The 20,841-nt window shown below is 36.2% G+C and overlaps 1 pseudogene; it reads left to right on the forward strand.

The window, feature by feature from the left end:
- Positions 1-1,186: 1,186 nt before the first annotated feature.
- Positions 1,187-20,841, forward strand: part of LOC118623739 — a 46,149-nt pseudogene continuing 26,494 nt past the window's right edge.

Raw genomic sequence — 20,841 nt, forward strand, 5'->3', positions numbered from 1 at the left:
CAATGCATTTGTAAAAGTACTATAGAGGTTAAAACAAAAATAACTGGCTGAACTCCATTTATTATTTGACATATAAAATGAGATAGAAAGGATGAACTGGATATGCTATTATGTTCATGGATATTCAACACATGTTTGCTACCCACAGGAGAATTGAAACTGTAAGGTAAGGAGAATACTTTCTAAGCTTAAGCACAAGCACTAGCATTATGCATCTAAATTAGTGTTTCCTTCTTCAAAATAGTCATCTTGATTTTCCAAAATATTTTAAATTATTCTATTAAAATTGTCTTCTGTATCAGAAAAACAATTCTATGAATAATAGACTGAAGGACAGAAAAACCGTATCCTTTGAGACCGAACTCAATTTTATGATAATAGTTGCACATAATGAAAACAGTGGTAAGCTCAAGCAGAGTATTATCACTGAGTGCCAAAGATAGGGTATAACTGAAAAGATTGAGGGCATTTTAAAATGAGGAGTAGAAATTAATTCTGAAAGCACTTCCAAACTGTGTCTGGAAAGTAGCACTAAAGAAATATTAAATTGCATTCCAAATGCCTTCCTTGGTAGAGATCACTTCCTGGGCTGTTTCCGACATTACATTTTAAAAAATAAGAATCACTTGATCCTTTAGAATCTCCCAAAAGCATGTGCATTTAGAAGAATTAACGTTTTAATCTTCATTAGGGAGGATACAACTAGTTTTTAATGCCAGTTATAGAAGAAAGAAGAGCATGCTGAACGGAGACAGACAACGCTGGCTCCCTCCTAGTTCCTCTCCAGACAGTACAAACAATACCAGAGGAAAGTAATTCTTCATGGGAAATACACTCTCAGCGTAAGATGAAGAAAACGACAAACTTCAGAAGAACTCTGAGTAAAAAGAGGACAGAGCAGCAAATCCCAGCCTAAACGTTCTGGTTCGCAGTCGCGGGGTTTCCGCCGTGAAACTGGAAACGGGCCCTTCAACCACAGTGCAGGTGGAGGCTGAAGGAAGACCCGCAGGCGGCGGGTTCTACGCGCGAGCGAGTTAGAGGCTCGTCCTCCCCGCTGCAAACTGAGTCATCTCCGCACCTGCGCAGAAGAAGATGAAACGTTTGCTGACACAGAAGCTTCCACAGGGTTCAGCTACGCTATGGCCAAGGCGGTCGCGGTAACACCCAAGTCTCGCGAGGGTCCGTCATGGAAATGGCTCCGGCTGTGAAAACGGTGGGCGGAACGCCCATCACAAGTACGAGGGAGGTGTGAGGAACCTCCGTTGGCCGGTCCGGGTGCGGTCAGCTTTCGCACAGCCCTTTCTTTATCGAAGGTAGGCCGAACCGTAGGTGCAGGAGGCAGAAGAGGGGAGTTACTGAAAGGGCCCAAGTTTGATCAGAAACTGCCACCAGAACGTCTGAACACACTAAACATATAAGCATGTGGCGTGGAATGCAGGCTACAGGGAATACGCCCCAGAGTAACAGTGGATCCAGAGGGGCAGTGATGCTTTAGAAGGAAGGCCACAATTGGAAGAGCCAGCTGCAATTTCAAGTTTATACTTTGAAACACATGGATACTAGGCCAGAAAGATAAAAATAAAGGGAGAAGTGCCTTTTGGAATTGGGATATTGAGGAACAGGAAGAAATAAGGACATTTTTTAAAGATCCTCCCAAGTCAAAATAAATCCATTAAATAAGACTTCCGATCAATCACACCAGTACCAAAACAAGAAGGACCACCAAAGTGACCGACCTGCTATTCTGACAGAAAGGGTACCGTTAAACTGTACACCTTGTAAAATGCCTGAAAATGTTAAAAGTGAAATTAGGAAAAACAAATGCATACAAAGTTATTGCAGAAATTCAAGAAACAATTTTTATACAACTGAAGAATTTCAACTGAGCAAAATCCATATGCCTCACCAAAAAAACTGATGAAAGGAAAATTGTAAGTCAGCAGTCCACGGAGAATTAAAGATACTTGAACAAGAGGTTAATGATATGAAAACACCCTGAATCAGAAATTTACAAATTACAAAACAGGAAGAGATTATTTGAATGAACTCAGCAAAGAAATTATGAAAAAGACAAAACTAACTCAGAAATAAATAATAGATTAGAAGGTGCCTAAAGTAGAAAAGACTCAAATGGTAAATTAATAAAGGACATCAAAGAAAGGCAGAAGGAAAGTGAATGTAGAGAATGTCATAAAGAAAAAAAGTAAAAATGACCAGAAAGAAATGAGTAGAAATGGAAACGAGAATTGTACTGGAAGTAGTGAAAATGCAGGAAGAGTAAGATTTGTAGTATTAGAGTTCATTGAAGAAGTAAATAATGGAATATTGCTGTTATTTAAAACTGTAATCTAAGAAAACTTTATAGTAACAGAAAGGAGCTGAATCTAACACTATAGAAGCTCAACTGAATATAGAAAATAACCCAACTGGTCAACTCTGAGACTTAGTATAAAGCTTTTAGATTTCAAAGGTAAAGAATAAATCTTCTAACCTGCAGACATAATGTTCGAGTATCTAAAAAAGCCAAGAGAATTCTAAGGGCTTTAAGCTTTTCAATTCAACTTATCCATGCAGGACATTTGGTCCATACCAAAAGGTTCTTGATATTTGATACTATTAAAAACATCCATGAGCATATTTGTTTCATGCCAAATGTTCCTTAATATTTGGTTCTGTCAAAAATGTCCATTCTTAGAAAATGGCCCTGGGTTCAGATAGCCTATAACATTTATTTATACTTTTGGTTTACAAGATTAATATATTAAAAATACTATGTTTTATTGGTCCAATAACTGTGTTGTCGCTGAATTTCCAGGAATAACCCTTCATGCCTTGGTAAATTAACTGGTCATAACACATGGGGTTAGTTAGGTGGGTCAGTGTGGATCGACTGTCAACTAATCAAACTTATAAGACTTTTGGCTTCACCACCAACGTGTAAAGGACTTGAAATCATCCTTTAAGAAATCCATTAAGGATATTCTGAAACCTATGCTAACACTAAATCCCTTTCAAAGGGTAAAAACAAAACAAAACAAAAAACAGCTGAGGGTGTGGAGGGATTGAGCAGAAAAAAAAAGAAAGAAAGAAAAAGAAAAAACTGATAGACATGGAAAACAGTGTGGTAGAATAGTATGATGATTGCCCCAGATATGGAGGGAGGGTGGGGGGAAGTGCAGGGAGGATATGGAGGGGATAAATGGTGATGGATGGAGACTTGACTTGGGGTGGTGAACACACAATACAGTGTACAAATGATGTATTGTAGAATTGTGCATGTGAAACCTGTATACTTTTGCTAACCACTGTCACCCAAATAAATTCAATAAAAAGGAAAACAATTTATAAGACCTTTCATCAACAATGTGCTGTCTTGTAAATTTTTTGCTGAATGTTGTTGTCCAAGGATAAACAGAGATTTTGAATTATGTGGGAGATTGTGCTCAGTGATGTCTTAAATCTCTTACTTGTCTATTATTTGAAATTGTGATTTTTCACTTTAAGTGTAACTATAATGATGTGAAAAAACATATTTTTCATTATAAAGCAGAAATTAGAATATGCCATGTTTTCTCACCTTTTATACATAAGAACTCTTTGCTTTTAAGTTATGTAAATTTATAACACAATTGTATTTAAGAGATTCTCTGATATTCTATAATGAGGGAGCATTCTAGACAACAGAAGATAATAAATTTTAAATATATTACCTTAGTGTTAGACATTTGAAGATTTGTAAATCAATGCCATTAGTAATCTACATAAGCTATCTTTGGTAGATATTTATTTTTGACAGTACTTTTAACAATAGAAACTATTTTATCTTTTAATAATAATAACAAATACAATGATTAGCTTTTTAACTTACTTTGATTTATGGGGAAATAATTAGTCCCTGAATTCTTTAAGAACTTACTGTGATCAGGCCTTCTACTGTAATTTATCATCTCCTCCTGCTCCTCTGGTTTCAGTGTTTGCTATACCTTTATTTGATCACTAGTCCATTCTTTCTTTATCCACCCTTACAGTGCACATTCAGACTCTGCCAGTCTTGTTTATCCCTGTCTCTGATACACCATTCTTACATTTCTAGGGTACTAATACAGAGTCTATATTTAAAAAACTTTGGAGACTCAGTTAAGATTATTAGCAATGTAAATTAAACTTTAACAGCTATAGGAATAATATATATTTTTGTAGGATATATAATTGTTTGATTTTGTTTTCAACCTGCATTTCCATTCTCCCAAATGTTAATATGACTTGGGTTAAGCAGAAAAAGACAAGTCACAAAAAGTAACCTCTCTCTCCTGTAAGAATTCATGAGCATTAAGAGACATAGGCACCTGGTGTTTTCATGCCCCTTGATGTTTTTGGATGAATACTTTCTGATTCTGCAGTTTTACCCATAACATGCTATTACATTCAAATTATGTTTGAGTTATTAGTAGCTTTTCTCATTCAGGGTTCTTCTTGGCTAAATCTCAACAGGCAGCCTAAATTGTGGTAAGATTTACTATGGCACTGAGAATATTAAATAAGGCTATGCTACACAAAGCAGAACATAATTAGTGCCAAAGCCTAGTTCTGCTTGCACATTTACAGTCTATTTGGACTACTGAAAAGTGCTAGAGAGGTTCCAATAATCAAGTCCTGCTTGAAATTTCAGTGACCTAATTTCATGGAACAGAATTATGCTCCAGTTGCTATCAGCAAAATGTCTTCAGTTGATTTACAAAATGTTAATATAGCAAATGTTATAACTGTTATTGGGAATGCTCTGGGACATTTTTTTTCTGAATATATCTATTATTTATCTTGTCATTTGTACTTAAGAGAGAACAAAAATAGACACAGGATCAGGTATGCTGTGGGAAAACATGCACTTTTCATGGCTAATCCAAATTTGAAGCATTTTATTTAAATCAAGTTTAAATCAAGAATTTCTTTAGAATGATTTACAAAGATTCAAAATGTTCTTAAAAATTCAAAGAAAAGATTTAGTTTTTGTACTGTACCAACTGATTTTCATTATTTTAAAACTTATACAAGTAATTCATGATAATTTTATTAAAATTAAGCAAATACAGATAGCAAAAAGGAGGGAAAGTACTTTATGTTACATGTCCAGCCAGAATTATCTAAATACATTGCTTAAAAATAATAAACATAGTTTTTCATTGGCTACATGTTATTTTTTATATACTCTGTCATTATAAATAGCCTTTCTTTAGGCTTCCTTATGTACACTTATTTGTCCATTTATCAAATTATTAACATAGGATAGATTTTATAAAATTAGGAAAATTGGATCAGAAATAAAATATATAAAATGACTTTTGTAAGATAGAAACAAAAATAAGTGCTTTCATATATATTATTTTATTTTAATTAATCCTCACAATTACTACATGAGACATTCATCACTATCTTTTTTTTCTCTCCCAGAATAGGATAACATGGCACAGTGATTATAAATAATGGCCTTTGTTGACTTAATGAGTTTGCATTACAATAAAAATGTGAGCTCTTGTTTTTATGACAGCCCCCCCCCCCCCCCATTTTCACTATACTAATGAAGGAGTTAAGGAAATTGGAATTTGAAGCCTAGAGAGTGGCAGATCTAATAACAGTAAAACTTTTTTCAAGCATTTGATGGGTTGTTATAAACACAACAGAATGATTAAAGCAGCATTTCTCAAAGTGTGTTGGGTTAGATGTGAAATTTTATTCCACTAGAAGTAAAAAATAGGTGAATGAACACTCAGAAAGTCTGAGTTATTATACATTATAATCAGATTTGTTTGCAGCAGGACTTTGCAGAGCCTTTTTTCTTTTTTTATTAAAAATTATTTTTGTTACAGATGTTTCTCCTTTCCCCCCCTAGACACCCTCCTCCCGAACCCCTCCCCCCAACTCACAGAATTATTGTCTTATGTCCATTGCTTATGTATATATGCATATAAGTTCTTTGTTTTATCTCATCCCTCCCCCCTGCCCTGCCTCCTCTCAGGTTTGTCAGTCTAAACCATACTCCTTTCTATGTCTCTGGGTCTATTTGTTCATCAGCTTATTTTGTTTATTATATTCCACAAATAAGTGAGATCATGTGGTATTTGTCTTTCTCTGATTATTGGCTTTTTTTGCTTGACATAATACTCTCCAGGTCCCTCCATGTCATCTCAAAGAATAAGAGATCTTTTTTCTCACAGCTGCATAGTGTTCCATTGTGTGTGGTATCAGGGCTTTTATATCCACTGATCTATTGATGGACACTTGGTCTGTTTCCAGATCTTAGCAATTGTAAATACTGCTGCCATGAACATAGGGGTACATATATTCTTTCTGATTGGTGTTTCAGGCTTCTTAGGGTATATTCCTAGAAGTGGGATCACTGGGTCAAATGGCAGTTCAATTTTTAATTTTTTGAGGCAACACCATCCATTGAGTATGATGTTGAATGTAGGTTTTACATTGCAGAGCCTTAAATTGTCAGTATGCCTGCAAGATTTCAACATGAGGGAAATGATATGCAAAATGCCATGAATTTCATAAATGTGTATTTATAAGGACAGCTGTAGGTCAAGTACTCTAAGGGACATACTAAAAGCTTGATTGTTTGAGTAAATGGGGATTGCCTAATATCAGGTCAAATTTAACAATTCAGAATAAAAGAATAGAGTACAGAAATTATTACAACTACTACCTTGAGGCTAAAGACCAATGATCAACCACAGATCCATACTAGCTCTTGCTAAAAACTACTGACCTTGCTGTTCTACTTTCTGCCTCTGCATCCACACAGTTAAATTTGCTTTTACTCAGGATATACCTACATGCTTCCACTCAACCTGTACTTCTTTTATTCTATTCATTAATTTGTTTCAGGCTTGATATATCTGGTAACCTTTTGCCTACTCTCTGCTTCTTGTATCTTCTGCTCTATGTCCATCTTAATCCAAAACTTCCTATGTCTCTAATCTCTTGGCTTCCACTTTATAGTCTTAATCCACCTCTGAATCAAATCTGAATTTATTACTGATCCTTCTTGACTCCCCTACTATCCTGCATTCCTTCAAAATAATGTTTTCTTTCTTCCTGTTTTAGCAGACATTTAATTAAAGTTATGTCAAGTTCTATGTGTTTGCATCTTCATAAATTAACACAGCACATTTACACTACTTCAATTTTATTTTTAAGATATTTCAAATGCAGTATGAAGAATTAAATATCATTTTATGAATTTGTCTAAAATGACATTAAAATAATTATGTTAAAATTTTGTCTTTTAACATGTAACATTTTGTAAATATACATTATCTTTTTTAGCCTTAGGTTGGCAACACCAGGTAAAAAGACGAATGCCACACGTGCTGTTTACTTTACATACAGAAGCTGAAAGCATCAAGAGGTACCCATGACTTCCATTCCTGCTAGATAAGAATAATTCCCACACACAGTTCTTTACTGAACAGCATTATGGTTTACCACCAGAGCAATTTTAGAAGTGTCTGGATAAGTGCTCTCCTAGTCTCAGAGTAAGGACTAAGCCACAGCTAATTAAGTGAACAGTGAGTTAGGAGTCTAAAGCAAGGAAAGCCAAAGTAAAAATTGAGGGGTGAATAAAACTTGCATGAATCCACTGAACAATAGGAAAAACACTAACATTTTTCAGTATACCCTTCTTATTAGAACTATAAATACACAGTAATTTCTGTCTCCTAGAAGGGAACAGTCTTCTGTACAATGAAGGCTCCAAGGCATGAAAAACATCTCATTAAGACCAGAGAGATTTGAAAAGAAGTATATTCCTACATTTTTTTTAGTAGACTTATGCTGGGTGTGAGGTATATAAGTGGAAACCCTGCAGCTGATAACATTAAAATTGTATAATGTGAATTTTTATTTGGTTTTACTATTGTCCCTCACAACAGAGTTTAGCTCTCATTTTTCTTTTCTTTTTTTTTTTTCTTCTTTTTTTAAATCTTATTTATACCACCTTAAACTTCTAAAAAGCTTTTTAGGTTACAAATATTAGATCCAAATACAGACACTTTATTATACTTTTTATGTGCCCTAAGTTTACTACCCAGACACTCTGCCTTTCTGTGATGTTTCTTTCCTTTTACATGAACACATTTTCTTAACTGCATAGAAATGCATTATTTAATTCAGTTGTTTGATACTATGAGCAAGTGTTTATGAGCAAACACCTTCAGTTGCATTCACTTAATATAAGTAGTTATTTTTGTCCAAATTACACATATAAAATGAGCTGCTGATACCTTGAAAATGGAAGACATTTTGTTTTGTGTTACTTTATTTTAATTCAGAATGAGTTGTTTATTTATATTTTAGGAAAAAATGTGAAATACGTGTTTTGTTTTGTTTTTAATTTGGAAAGTGGTGTGTGTGTGTGTGTTTAAGTAAAATCAGAAAACATGTCCTATTCATAAATTAGAAAGAAATGCATAATTAGCCATAAAGCTAAGTACTATTCTACCAATTAAGAAATCAAATAAAACACTATTCGAAAATAAGTGCTAGATACTTTAAAGTAGGAAATGGTAGAATGAATAGTAGTTTAATACATGGTTGGAAAGTTATCTTGATTAGAATAGATATGAATAAATCATCTATGTTGACAAAATAAAAAATAAAATATTGAATTAAAAAAAAAAACAACCTCTGCACAGTAGGAGCCATAGGCAATAAACACAAATTTAAGCACCTAAAGAACTGTTACTAAAATTAAATAAATTAGTATACAGTAAGGATATAAAGAAATTAGCCAAATACTGTGTTCCCAAGTGACCTCTGAGGAATTTTAAGCTTGGACACATTTAGTTTTTATGATAGCCAAATTTTCCATGAATAATTAATGTTATGATTTAATACATGAGTATAGTCTTCACATTAAATGTATATAAATGTTAAATAATATTATTATAAATAAATTCTTTTTGAATTTATCTTATAGTTGTTGGCATACATTTCATTCTCCACACAAAAAAACTGCACTCATGGTTCCAAAAAAATTAACTGGAAAAGGAAGGTTTCAAATAACATAATTCTGCAACAATGTTGTTTTGTTTACTGAGAAAACAATTCATACATGTGAAAGAAAATTATATTCATAACATATACCACTGTGTGATAAAAATGAAAGATTTCCCAAAATTATAAATTATGTGAAAAGTCTATGCCACATTATATTAAAAAGTCCAATTTTAAACAACAACAAAAATGTGATGAGCCATACATGAAAAAAAATCTGTAGATAAAAACTGCCTTTGAGAAAACCCAGTTGTCAGTTTAACAAGACAAAGACTTTAGATCAATTATTATAAATATGTTCAAAGAACTAAAAGAATGTATGAGAACAATGACTCATCAATATAGAATAACAAGAGATTATATATTTAAAACCAAACAGAAATTCTAAGTTTAAAATCACAATAAAACAAAAATTTATGACTCAAACAATTTCAGCCAACAGAAGAAAAAAATTATTGAACTTGAAAGTTAGTCAATAAAGTTTGTCAACTATTTATTACATATAACAGAAAAAAAAGTAATGAAATAAAATGAACAAATTCTTAGTGATTTGTTAGAGGCCATCATGTTTATCAACATACACATAATGGGAACCTTAGGAGCAGATGACTGAGAAAAAGAAACATGAAATATATTTGAAGATATATTAGTAGAAGACATGTCAAACTTGTTGAAAAATATTAATCTACACATCTAGGAAGTTCAAGAATGTCAAGTAGGATAAACTAAAAGAGATTCATATTTCAACTCAAACACAAAGGGCAAAGAGTGTCATAAAAACAGTAAAAGAGAATCAACTCATCATATACAAACAATTCTCAGTACTATTAATAGCTGATTAAAACGGAAAGGGTTCAATCTCATAAGTCATTATGGAAATACAAATTAAAAACACAAGACACTACTACATGCCTACTAAAATGGCTAAAATTCAAAAAATACCAATGTTTTAAGAGCTGATGGGAATGTGAAACAGTTGGAACTCTCATCCATTTCTGGAGGTAATGCAAAATGGTGTAATCATTTGGGAAATTGATTTGGCAGTAAACACAACATAAGATTTAGCAATCTCACTTTGGGTACTTACTCAAATGGATTGAAGACATGTACACACACACACACACACACACAATCTGTATGTAATATTTTATCACAGTCATATTTATATCACCAAAATCTGAAGCCAACCTAGATGTACTTCAATAGGTGAATGAATAAACAATATATTGTACACCCATTCAATGGTATACTTCTCAGCAATAAAAATGAATGAAATAATTGTCCGGTCAGTGTGGCTCAGTGGTTGAGCATCGACCCATGTAGAAAGAGGTTGCCAGTTCGATTCCTGTTCAGGACACCTACCCAGGTTGTAGGGCCCATCCCCAATGGGAGGCATGCAAGAGGCAGCCAATTGATATTTCTATTTCTCTCTCCCTTTCACTTTCTTTCTCTCTAAAATCAATAAAGGAAAAATAATTTTTTTTTCATGAATGAATTATAAATTTATACAAAAAACATGAATGAAATGTATTTGCACTTTATTAAGTGAGAGAAACTAAGCCCACAAGTTTCAATATTATAGTATTTTGTACAAATAAAAAGTAGACCCAGAAAACAGCTAATTTAATTCAAGGAACACTTATGCAAAAATGCAAGTCATGCTAATTTACATGTATGAAGGAGGCCAGTTAAAATGGAAAGGGCTCAGAAAACGGCAGGACCAGAGGGAGGGTGAGTGTGTGAGAGAGTGACCAAGTGTGCAAGAGAGTGTGAGTGAACATGAAGGTAGACGACCAAACCCGAGCAGTGCAGAGATGTGGAACAGAAGGTTCCTGTGCTGTGGACTGGAGCAGCTGGCTACCACAGTAAGAGGCCCTTGAGGGCACTTCTCCCTGTGCTGCAGGGAGGTCCCACCATTTTGGAGGATCCCAGGTCTTCACTGGGAGGAGGCAGTGGGAGCTGCTAGCACCCAGCAACCTGAGCCCACCAGCACACCTGGCACCATCAGGCCAGTAGACGCTCTGTGTCAACACAGACCAGTGCACAGTAGTGGAGCTCCCAAGGTGATGGTCATGGAAGCCTCAGACAGCCTGGAGCCCAGCACCATCACCCAGAGTAGAGATATACCACCAGCAACAGAGGTTGGGGAGCAGACATCCATACCCAAGCAACAGAAGCACAGACCAGAGGCTGAGACCCATCTCTAAAAACTACAGCAAAAGCTGAGCAGGAGTTGAGCCCCACAAAGCATCAGCACTCCCCAGCCGCCAGCAGTGGGAAGTGGGGCTCCACAGAGGCTTGTGTGGTCCAGTAGCCCACAAGAGCAGTGGGAAACCTGAGCCCAAGAGAGACTGGTGCGATCCAGCTGCCTGCCCTTGGGAACTGCAGGGTGCTGGGGCACCAGAGAGGCCTGTGCAACCCAGCAGGGACTGTGCGATCTGGATACCCAGCGGGCCGGTGGGTGCTGAAGCACCAGAGAGACCTGGGTGACCCAGCAGGGACAGTGCCATCCAGTTTCCCATGGGAACAGCGGGATGCTGAAGTACCAGAGAGGCCTGTGCTACCCAGCAGCCCATAACATAGGCATACCCAGCAGCCCATAACATAGGCATAGAGCCTGGTCCTCAAAGGGACTGTGCTATCCAATTACCCATGGGACATGCAGGGAGCGGGAGTGCCAGAAGGCCTCTGTGACCCAGCTGCACACAAGATAGGCATAGAGGATGTGAAAATAGAGGTAGAGTGAATGGAAGCTATACAGAAGGTCTCCCAGGACCAAATGGGAATGATAACTAAAATAAAGACAAATCCTCAGAAAAAAGCACCAGAAAAGCAGCAGGATGGGACCATATAACCAGGGACACTGGTAGGACCTGCAGAGGCACCAGAGGGTGGCAGGCTGGGAGCCCACTGACAGCAGCAGGCTTAGCTGTGAGTAGCGTCCTTGGGGAATAAAGACCAAGCCTGCTCCACAGCCCAGAGAGCCAGGACAGAGCACTAAAATAGCCACAGCCACTCACCTGGAGGCTACTGCAGAGGGAGGGCAGACTGGGCTGGAACTCTGTGGTGAAACCCAGGATTTGGTGGGCCCTCAGAGTTTTTGCTGATTTGCAGCCACAAAGGATGGTGGCCAGTGTGCTCCTTCCTTGAGCTGTAGTAAAAAGCAGCAGCACCTTCGTTCGGAGATTCAGCCTTTTCCAGGTGAGGCAAAGAAATGCAAATTGAGGCTCATTAATAACCAGCATCTATCCCACCCTTGGAAATCCACTATGCAGAACACCAGGACTACATTCCAAGGCACTGAGTAACTGACACTAGTAGCCTGCAGGAAAAAGGTGGAGGATAACTGAACTTTTCCTGGGCTTGCAAATCTACCCAGGAAAGTAAGACTTAACAGTGGTGTTTAACATGGGCCCACCCAGGCTCATTGAAACTTAGTAGAGGGAGCCACAAACAGCAGAATACCAACACTGACAGGAAAAATTTCACTGGCTCCAAAACCCACTGAGATAGCCAAAATGGTGAAACAAAGAAACAAATCCCAAATGAAACAACAAGAGAACTCTGTTGAAGATGAGATCAATGAAATGCAGCTAAGCAAATTATCAAAGGTAAAGTTCAGAGCCATGATCTTGAGGAAGCTCAATAGCATGAGTAAGGACATCAGCACCATGAGTAAAGATATAGAAACATTGAAAACCAACCAAGTGGAAATAAAGAATGACATAGCAGAAATTAATAATTTGGAAGGACTGATCTACAAAGTAGAGGAAGCTAAGGATCGGATCAGTGAATTAGAAGACAGGGTAGAAAAAAATCAACCAATTAGAAAACTAGAAGAAAAAAACAGAAAACAGGAAGACAGCTTAAGAGAACTGTGGGACAACTGGAAACGTGATAATATTCAAATCATAGGAGTCCCCAAATAAGAAGAAAATGCGCAAGGGTTAGAGATTATATTTGAAAAAAATAATGACAGAAAATTTCCCTAACTTGGTGAAGGAAGAAGGCATTCAAGTTCAAGAAGGAGAGAGAGCCCAAGTAAGAAGAACCCAAACAGGCCCACACCAAGACACATAGTAATTAAAATGCCAAAAATTAAAGACAAAGAGAGAATTCAAAAGGCAACAAGAGATAAGCAACTGATTACCTACAAAGGAAACCCCATAATGCACTCAGCTGATTTCTTAACAGACACACTACAGACATGAAGTAATCAAGGTCATGAAAAACAAGGATCTGAATCCAAGACTACTCTATCCAGCAAGGCTATCATTCAGAATAGAAGGTCAAATATAGAGCTTCCCAATCAAAAAAAGGCTGAGGGAATATATTATCACCAAACCAGCACTACAAGACATCAGAAAAGGACTGCTGTAATTAGCAAAATAAATAGGAAGAAAAATAGAACCACACTAAACAAAAATGGCAATACACAAGTACATATCAATTATCACCTTAAGTGTGAATTTTTTGAATGCTCTGTTAAAAAGACACAGAGTAGCTGACTGGATAAGAAAGCATGACTCACATATATGTGGTTACAAGAGACCCAGCTCACAATAAAAGACTCACATAGGTTAAAAGTGAAAGGATGAGCCCTGGCCGGTTTGGCTCAGCGGTTAGAGCATCGGCCTGCGGTCCGGAGAGATCAGGGTTCGGTTCCCGCTAAGGGCATGTACCTCGGTTGCAGTTTGTCCCCGGCCCTGGTTGGTTGTGCGGGTGGCGACCACTCGATGTGTCCCTTTCACATGGATATTTCTCTCTCTCTCTGTTCCTCTCTCTCCCTCCCACTCTATCTGAACAAAGAATGGAAAAATGTCCTCGGGTGAGGATGATTAAAAAAAAAAAAAAAAAAAAGTGAAGGAAGGGATGAAAAAGTATCTTTCAGCCCTGGCTGGTTTGCTCAGTGGTTAGATTGTCAGCCTGCGGTCCAGAGAGACCCGGGTTCGGTTCCCACTAAGGGCACATACCTCGGTTGCAGTTTGTCCCCAGCCTTGGTTAGGTTGTGCAGGAGGCAGCCACTCGATGTGTCCCTTTCACATCGATGCCCCTCTCTCTCTCTCTCTCTCTCTCTCTCTCTCTCTCTCTCTTCCTCTCTCTCTCTCCCACTCTGTCTGAACAAAAAAAATGAAAAAATATCCTCACGTGAGGATAAAAAAAAAAAAAAGAAAAGAAAAAATATCTTTCAAGCAAACGGAAAGGAAAAAAAAGCTAGGACACCAATACTCATAACCGATAAAGTAAATTTCAAAATGAAGACCACAACTAAAGACAAAGAAGGCCACTACATAATATTGAAAGGATCTATCCAACAGGAAGATATAACCTTGGCAAACATATATGCACCCAATATAGGAGCACCAACATATATTAAAAATATTCTGGAGGACTTCAAAGGAGAAATCAACAGCAAAACAATCATAGCAGGGGACTTCAATACCCCACTGACATCACTGGATAGATCTTCTAGACAAAAAATTAACAAGGAAACACAGACTCTAAATGAAACACTAGATCAAATGGATTTAATAGATATCTACAGAGAATTACACCCCAAAACTGCAGAATTCACATTCTTCACAAGTACACATGGGACATTCTCAAAGATAGACCACATGTTAGGACACAAACTAAGTCTCTCCAAGTTCAAGAAGATTGAAATCATATCAAGCATCTTCTCAAATCAAAATTGCATGAAACTAGAAATCAATTGCAACAAGAACAGGCAAAGACATTTGAAAACATGGAGGCTAAATAGCATGTTATTGAACAATGAATGGGTTGCCATAGAGATCAAGGAAGAAATTAAAAACTTCCTGGAAACCAATGAAAATGAACACACAACACAAAATCTATGGGGTGCAGCAAAAACAGTTCTGAGAGGGAAGTTCATAGCACTACAGGCCTACCTCAAGAAGCAAGAAAAATTTCTAATAGACTATCTAACCTCACAACTTAAAGAACTGGAAAACAAACAAAAACAAAACCTCAGAGCCAGTAGAAGGAAGGAAATAGTAAAGATCAGGGCATAAATAAATGACATGGAGACCAAAAAAACAAACAAAACAATTCAAAGTATTAGTGAAACAAAGAGCTGGTTCTTTGAAAAGATAAACAAGATTGATGGACCCTTAGCTAGACTCACCAAGAAACAAAGAGAGAGAATCCAAATACACAAAATCAGAAATGAAAGAGGTGAAATAATAACCGACATGCAGAAATACAAAGGATTGTTAACAGATATTATGGACAATTATACAGCAACAAATTTGACAATCTAAGTGAAATGGACAAATTTCTAGAACTACATAGTCTCCCAAAACTGAACCGCGAAGAGATGGAAAACTTGAACAGACCAATAACAACAAAAGAAATGGAAGATGTAATAAGACTCTCCCATCAAACAAAAGTCCAGGCCCAGACGGCTTCATGGGGGAATTTTACGGAACATTCGAAGAAGAACTAATATTCATTCTCCTCAAACTATTTCAAAAAATTCAAAAGCTGTGGTACATATACACAATAAAGTACTATGCATCTGTAAGAAAGAAAGATCTCTTATCCTTTGAGACTACATGGAGGGACCTGGAAAGTATCATCCTAAGTAAAACAAGCCAAACAGAGAAAGACAAGTATTATATGAACTCACTTATTTGTGGAATATAATGAACATAACAGTCTGAGGAATGGGGTAGTCCCAGAGACGTGGAAGTGGGGTACAGACTGACAATCCCCATAAGAGGGGATGGTGGGGGAGAGATAAACCACGGAACTTATATGCATGTATGCATGAACAGTGGACATGGACAATAAAGTTGGGGACAGGGCATGGAGGGAGGGGAAGGGGGGAATCAGTGGGGGGAAAAGGAGAAACATCTGTCGCAAAAATTAATTCATAAAAAATAAAAATAAAATAAAAATTCAAGAAGAAGGAAGACTTCTAAACTCATTTTATGAGGGCAGCATAATTCTATTTCCAAAACCAGAAAAAGACACTACGAAGAAAGAAAACTACTGATGAACATAGATGCCAAAATCCTGAACAAAATACTTGCAAATCGAATCCAGCAATACATCCAAAAAATTATGCACCATGACAAAGTGGGATTCATCCCAGATGCAAGGCTGGTACAATATTTGCAAATCAATAAATGTGATATACCACATGAACAAAATGAAGGATGAAAATCATATGATCATATAAATAGATGCTGAAAAAGCATTCGACAAAATCCAGCACCAATTTATGATAAAAATGCTCAGCAATCTGAGAATAGAGGGATCATATCTTGACATAATAAAGGCCATATATGAAAGACCTACATCCAACATCATACTCAATGTGCAAAAACTAAAAGCATTTCCCTAAAGAATAGGAACAAGGCAAGGATGCCCATTTTCGCCACTCTTATTTAACATAATACTGAAAGCCTTAGCCACAGCAATCAGACAGGAAGAAAAAATAAAAGGGATTCAAATTGGAAAGGAGGAAGTGAAATTGTCATTATTCACAGAGGACATGACTATATGTAGAAAACCCCAAACTCCATAAAAAATTTACTAGACCTAATAAATTAATTTGGCAAACTAGCAGGATACAAAATTAATGTCAAGAAATAGACGGCATTCTTATACACCAATGATGAACTCACAGAAAGAGAAACTAAGAAAACAATCCCATTTACCATTGCAGCAAAAACAAATTAAGATACCTAGGAATAAACTTAACCAAAAAAATAAGGGACCTATTTGCAGAAAACTATAGGTCATTGAAAAAAGAAATAGAGGAAGATATAAAAAAGTGGAAGCACATACCTTGTTCATGGATTAGAAGAATTAACATCATTAAAATATCCATACTATCCAAAGCAATGTATAGATTCAATGCAATCCCCATCAAAATACAATGACATACTTCACAGAACTAGAACAAATACTTCAAAAGTTCATATGGAACCAAAAAAGAACCCAAATAGCCACATCAATCTTGAAAAAGAATAAAGTTGGAGGGATCACATTACCAGATTTCAGGTTATACTGCAAAGCCAGGGTAATCAAAACAGCCTGGTACTGGCACAAGAACAGGCAGATAGATCAATGGAACAGAACAGAGAACCCAGAAATGGACCCAAGGCAATATGCTCAATTAATACTTGACAAAGGTGGCAAGAGCATACATTGGTGTAAAGGCAGCTTCTTTAATAAATGGTGTTGGGAAAATTGGACAGGTACATGCAAAAAAAAAAAAAAAAAAAAGGAAAGAAACTAGACCATCAACTTATACCCTACACAAGAATAAACCCAAAATGGATAAAACACTTAAATGTGACTCATGAATCCATAAAAATCCTAGAAGAAAATGTAGGCAGCAAAATTTCAGACATCATAGGCGGCAGAATTTTCACTGATACATAACCTAATGCAATAGAAATAAAGGAGAAAATGAACACGGGATTACATCAAACTCAAAAGCTTCTGCACAGCAAGAGATACAATTATCAAAATGGAAAGGCAACCCACTGTATGGGAGAGCATCATTGCCAATGATATATCAGATAAGGGGTTAATTTCCAATATATATAGAGTGTTTATACAACTCAACAAAAGGAAGACAAAGAACCCAATTAAATAATGGGCAGAGGAACTAAATAGGCACCTCTTCAAACAGAACATAAAATGACTAAGAGACATATGAAGAAATGCTCAACATCATTAATCATCAAAGAAATGCACATTAAAACAATGAGGTATCACCTCATACCTGTCAGAATGGCCGCCATCAACAAATCATCAAACAATAAATGTTGGCGAGGGTGTACAGAAAAGGGGACTCTAATACACTGCTGGTGGGAATGCCGACTGGTGCAGCCACTATGGAAAACAATATGGTGTTACCTCAAAAAATTAAAAATTGAACTTCCATTTGACCCAGTGATCCCTCTTCTAAGAATATACCCTAAGAAACCTGAAACACCAATCCGAAAGAATATATGTTCCGTCATATTTGTAGCAGCACTGTTACAATAGCTAAGATCTGGAAACAGCCCTAATGTCCATCAGTAGACAAATGGATAAAAAAGCTGTGCTATATATACTATGGAGTACTATCCAGCTGTAAGAAAGAAAGATCTTTTATCCTTTGAGACGACATGAAGGGACCTGGAAAGTATTTACCTAAGCAAAACAAGCCAAACAGAGAAAGACAAGTATCATATGATCTCACTTATTCGTGGTATATAATGAACATAACAGTCTGAGGAATGTGGTAGTCCCAGAGACGTTGAAGTGGGGTACAGACTGATAATTCCCAGAAGAGGAGGTGGTGGGGGAGAGATAAAGCACAGAACGTATATGCATGTACGCATGAACAATGGACATGGACAACAAAGTTGGGGACAGGTCAGGGAGGGGTGAGGAGGGTGGAATCAGTGGGGGAAATGGGAGAAATATCTGCAACAAAAATAATTTAAAAAAATAAATAAAATGAAATGGAAAGTGCTAGTCTCCTTTTATTATAACCTGATTCTCATAAGTATTATGGTGTTTTAAAACACAAACTGGACATTAGTAACAATGAAAAATTATTTTTAATAAAACAGTCCCCATACACAATTGGGGTTCAAGTTTGACCTTTAAATTAGCCTAGAGAGGAAAAAAAAAAAAATCTGTATCTAACAAAAGAAGAGATACTAACTTCAGAACATAGTTTATTTTTACTCAGGTCAAGGTAAATTTTTTAAAATAAGGATATTTATAGGGAAACACATCTCTAAAAATTTTTTATCACCAAGGTGAGTTTTCAAATGAGATTACAAAATATTTTCCCTAAAATATTCACAGCCATTTGAATACATGGTTCCTACTCCATACTCTGAGAAATCTAATATTATCATTTTACCCTACATTTAGTTCTATGAATCTGACAATTAATTGAGATGGTCTAACATGCATACTCAGTTGTTTAACCTAAATCAATTTTGATATTGACTTTCTTTAAATATGCAACATGCAAGTCAGCATCAAAATCAATAACTCTGGTTCCTCATTGGCACCTGCCAAGAAAACATCTATGAAATACAGCACAACTCTCATCCTCTCCTTCATTCACAGCCTAACTAGCATTCTGCACAGAACATTTACCCTAACACTCTAAATAAATGTGTACTATTCAAGTGATAATTTTTCAAGTGTGAAATCTGTTTGCATTTGACATAGAAATGTGCACTCCTTCAAGAAATAAATCAATAAGGCCAAACTTTCCTATTTTTTTATGTTTATAAACATAATGATCATGTATTGGAGTATTTCAGATAAAAGAACATCATTCATAAAACTTAGATTTGATCCAAACCATAAAACGTTTTAATGCATTGCATCAAAAATATCAAAATAAACAAATAGGCTAGATTTCTGAAAATATTTGACTTTCAGAGGACAGCTTTAATATCTAGAATAATTATATAAACTTTATAGCAGTACACTATTAATTATGTGTTTATCCTCTCTTTACTGTGACCGCTGAAGCAATTGGTGTAGGTTTTTGCTATATACCGCAATCAGATGCTTTGCATAGGCTGAAATAAACAGGTCAATGGTACTTTTATACCTTTTATAGTTACTTTAGTTAAAAATTCAAATCACTGATTCCTTGAATAGTGACCATTCCAGAATCAAATAGTGTTTAACTTTAAACATATATACATAAAACTCAATAATTTTTCTAAATGACATTTGTCAAGAGATGAAAATAAAGCCTCCTGCAATCCTGTTCTCCAAATACACAAAGAAGTGACTCAGCCAAAGCTCAGAGCAGAGTTTCAGTCCTAGTTGGCAAAAACAAGGCAGGCCTCCCATCCTCCCATAAAGTGCAATGGACAAGAATGTTTCCTAGGGGGGAGAAAAAAAAAAGAAAAAAAAAAAGGAAAGAGACTGAAGTGGACCTAGCTGATATGGAGCTATTATGTGAAACTGAAAGGTACTTCAGTCCTACTTCAAAGGTAGATTATTCTGAAAAATGAAGGGAGGCTGGGCCTTTGAGTAACATGACTGAGGAAGTCAGTGCAAAAGCAGTAAAGTGGGATCAGGGAGGGGTGGCCTTAACAAAGCATGCATTTGTGGCTAATACTGCTGCTCCTTGAAAATGGTTGCAAATACCACAAAAATAGGTTTCAAGGTGACTCTCTATTGTGCTACTCTGTATTTTTCTTTTAAAGCCTTATATTACATTTCTTTTTACTCTAGTTTAAGATAAACATCAAAATTGAAACACGGCAATAATTATACTTGGTGTCAGTGGAGTGAATTTGTATTTTCTGAGAGTATGTTCTTACACTAAGAAAATTCAATGAAATTCAATAAAATACAATGCAATTCCTATATTAACTTTAATAAGCCTTTCCTGGAGATCAGAAGCTTGGAGAGGTTTTTAAAAGCAGGTAGCTTGGATGCCAGCTGGGGTTTTCTTGGCTCAGTCAGATTAAGCAAAGAACACTTGTGCAGCTTTATTAACACACACAATTTAGCAGAGTAACAGTCAGGCTTCTCTATTTCATGGGTTGGTTGCTTACTGGTAATATCATTCCTGGGAGAATTCAGGACTTTTAATTATGCTGTGAATAGTTTATAGTATTGAGCTACTGAATGAAAATTAAACTGAGGACATTTTATTTGTGCACTGGTTAATTAAATAGCAGCCAACAGCAAGCTAGACTTATAAAAACCTCAGCAGATTTGGTTTGCCAACCATGTGTGAATTTTTTTTTTTAATTTTAAATTTCTCTT

The sequence above is a fragment of the Molossus molossus genome, unplaced genomic scaffold (assembly GCF_014108415.1).
Source record: "Molossus molossus isolate mMolMol1 unplaced genomic scaffold, mMolMol1.p scaffold_m16_p_10, whole genome shotgun sequence".
Taxonomy (NCBI): Eukaryota; Metazoa; Chordata; class Mammalia; order Chiroptera; family Molossidae; genus Molossus; species Molossus molossus.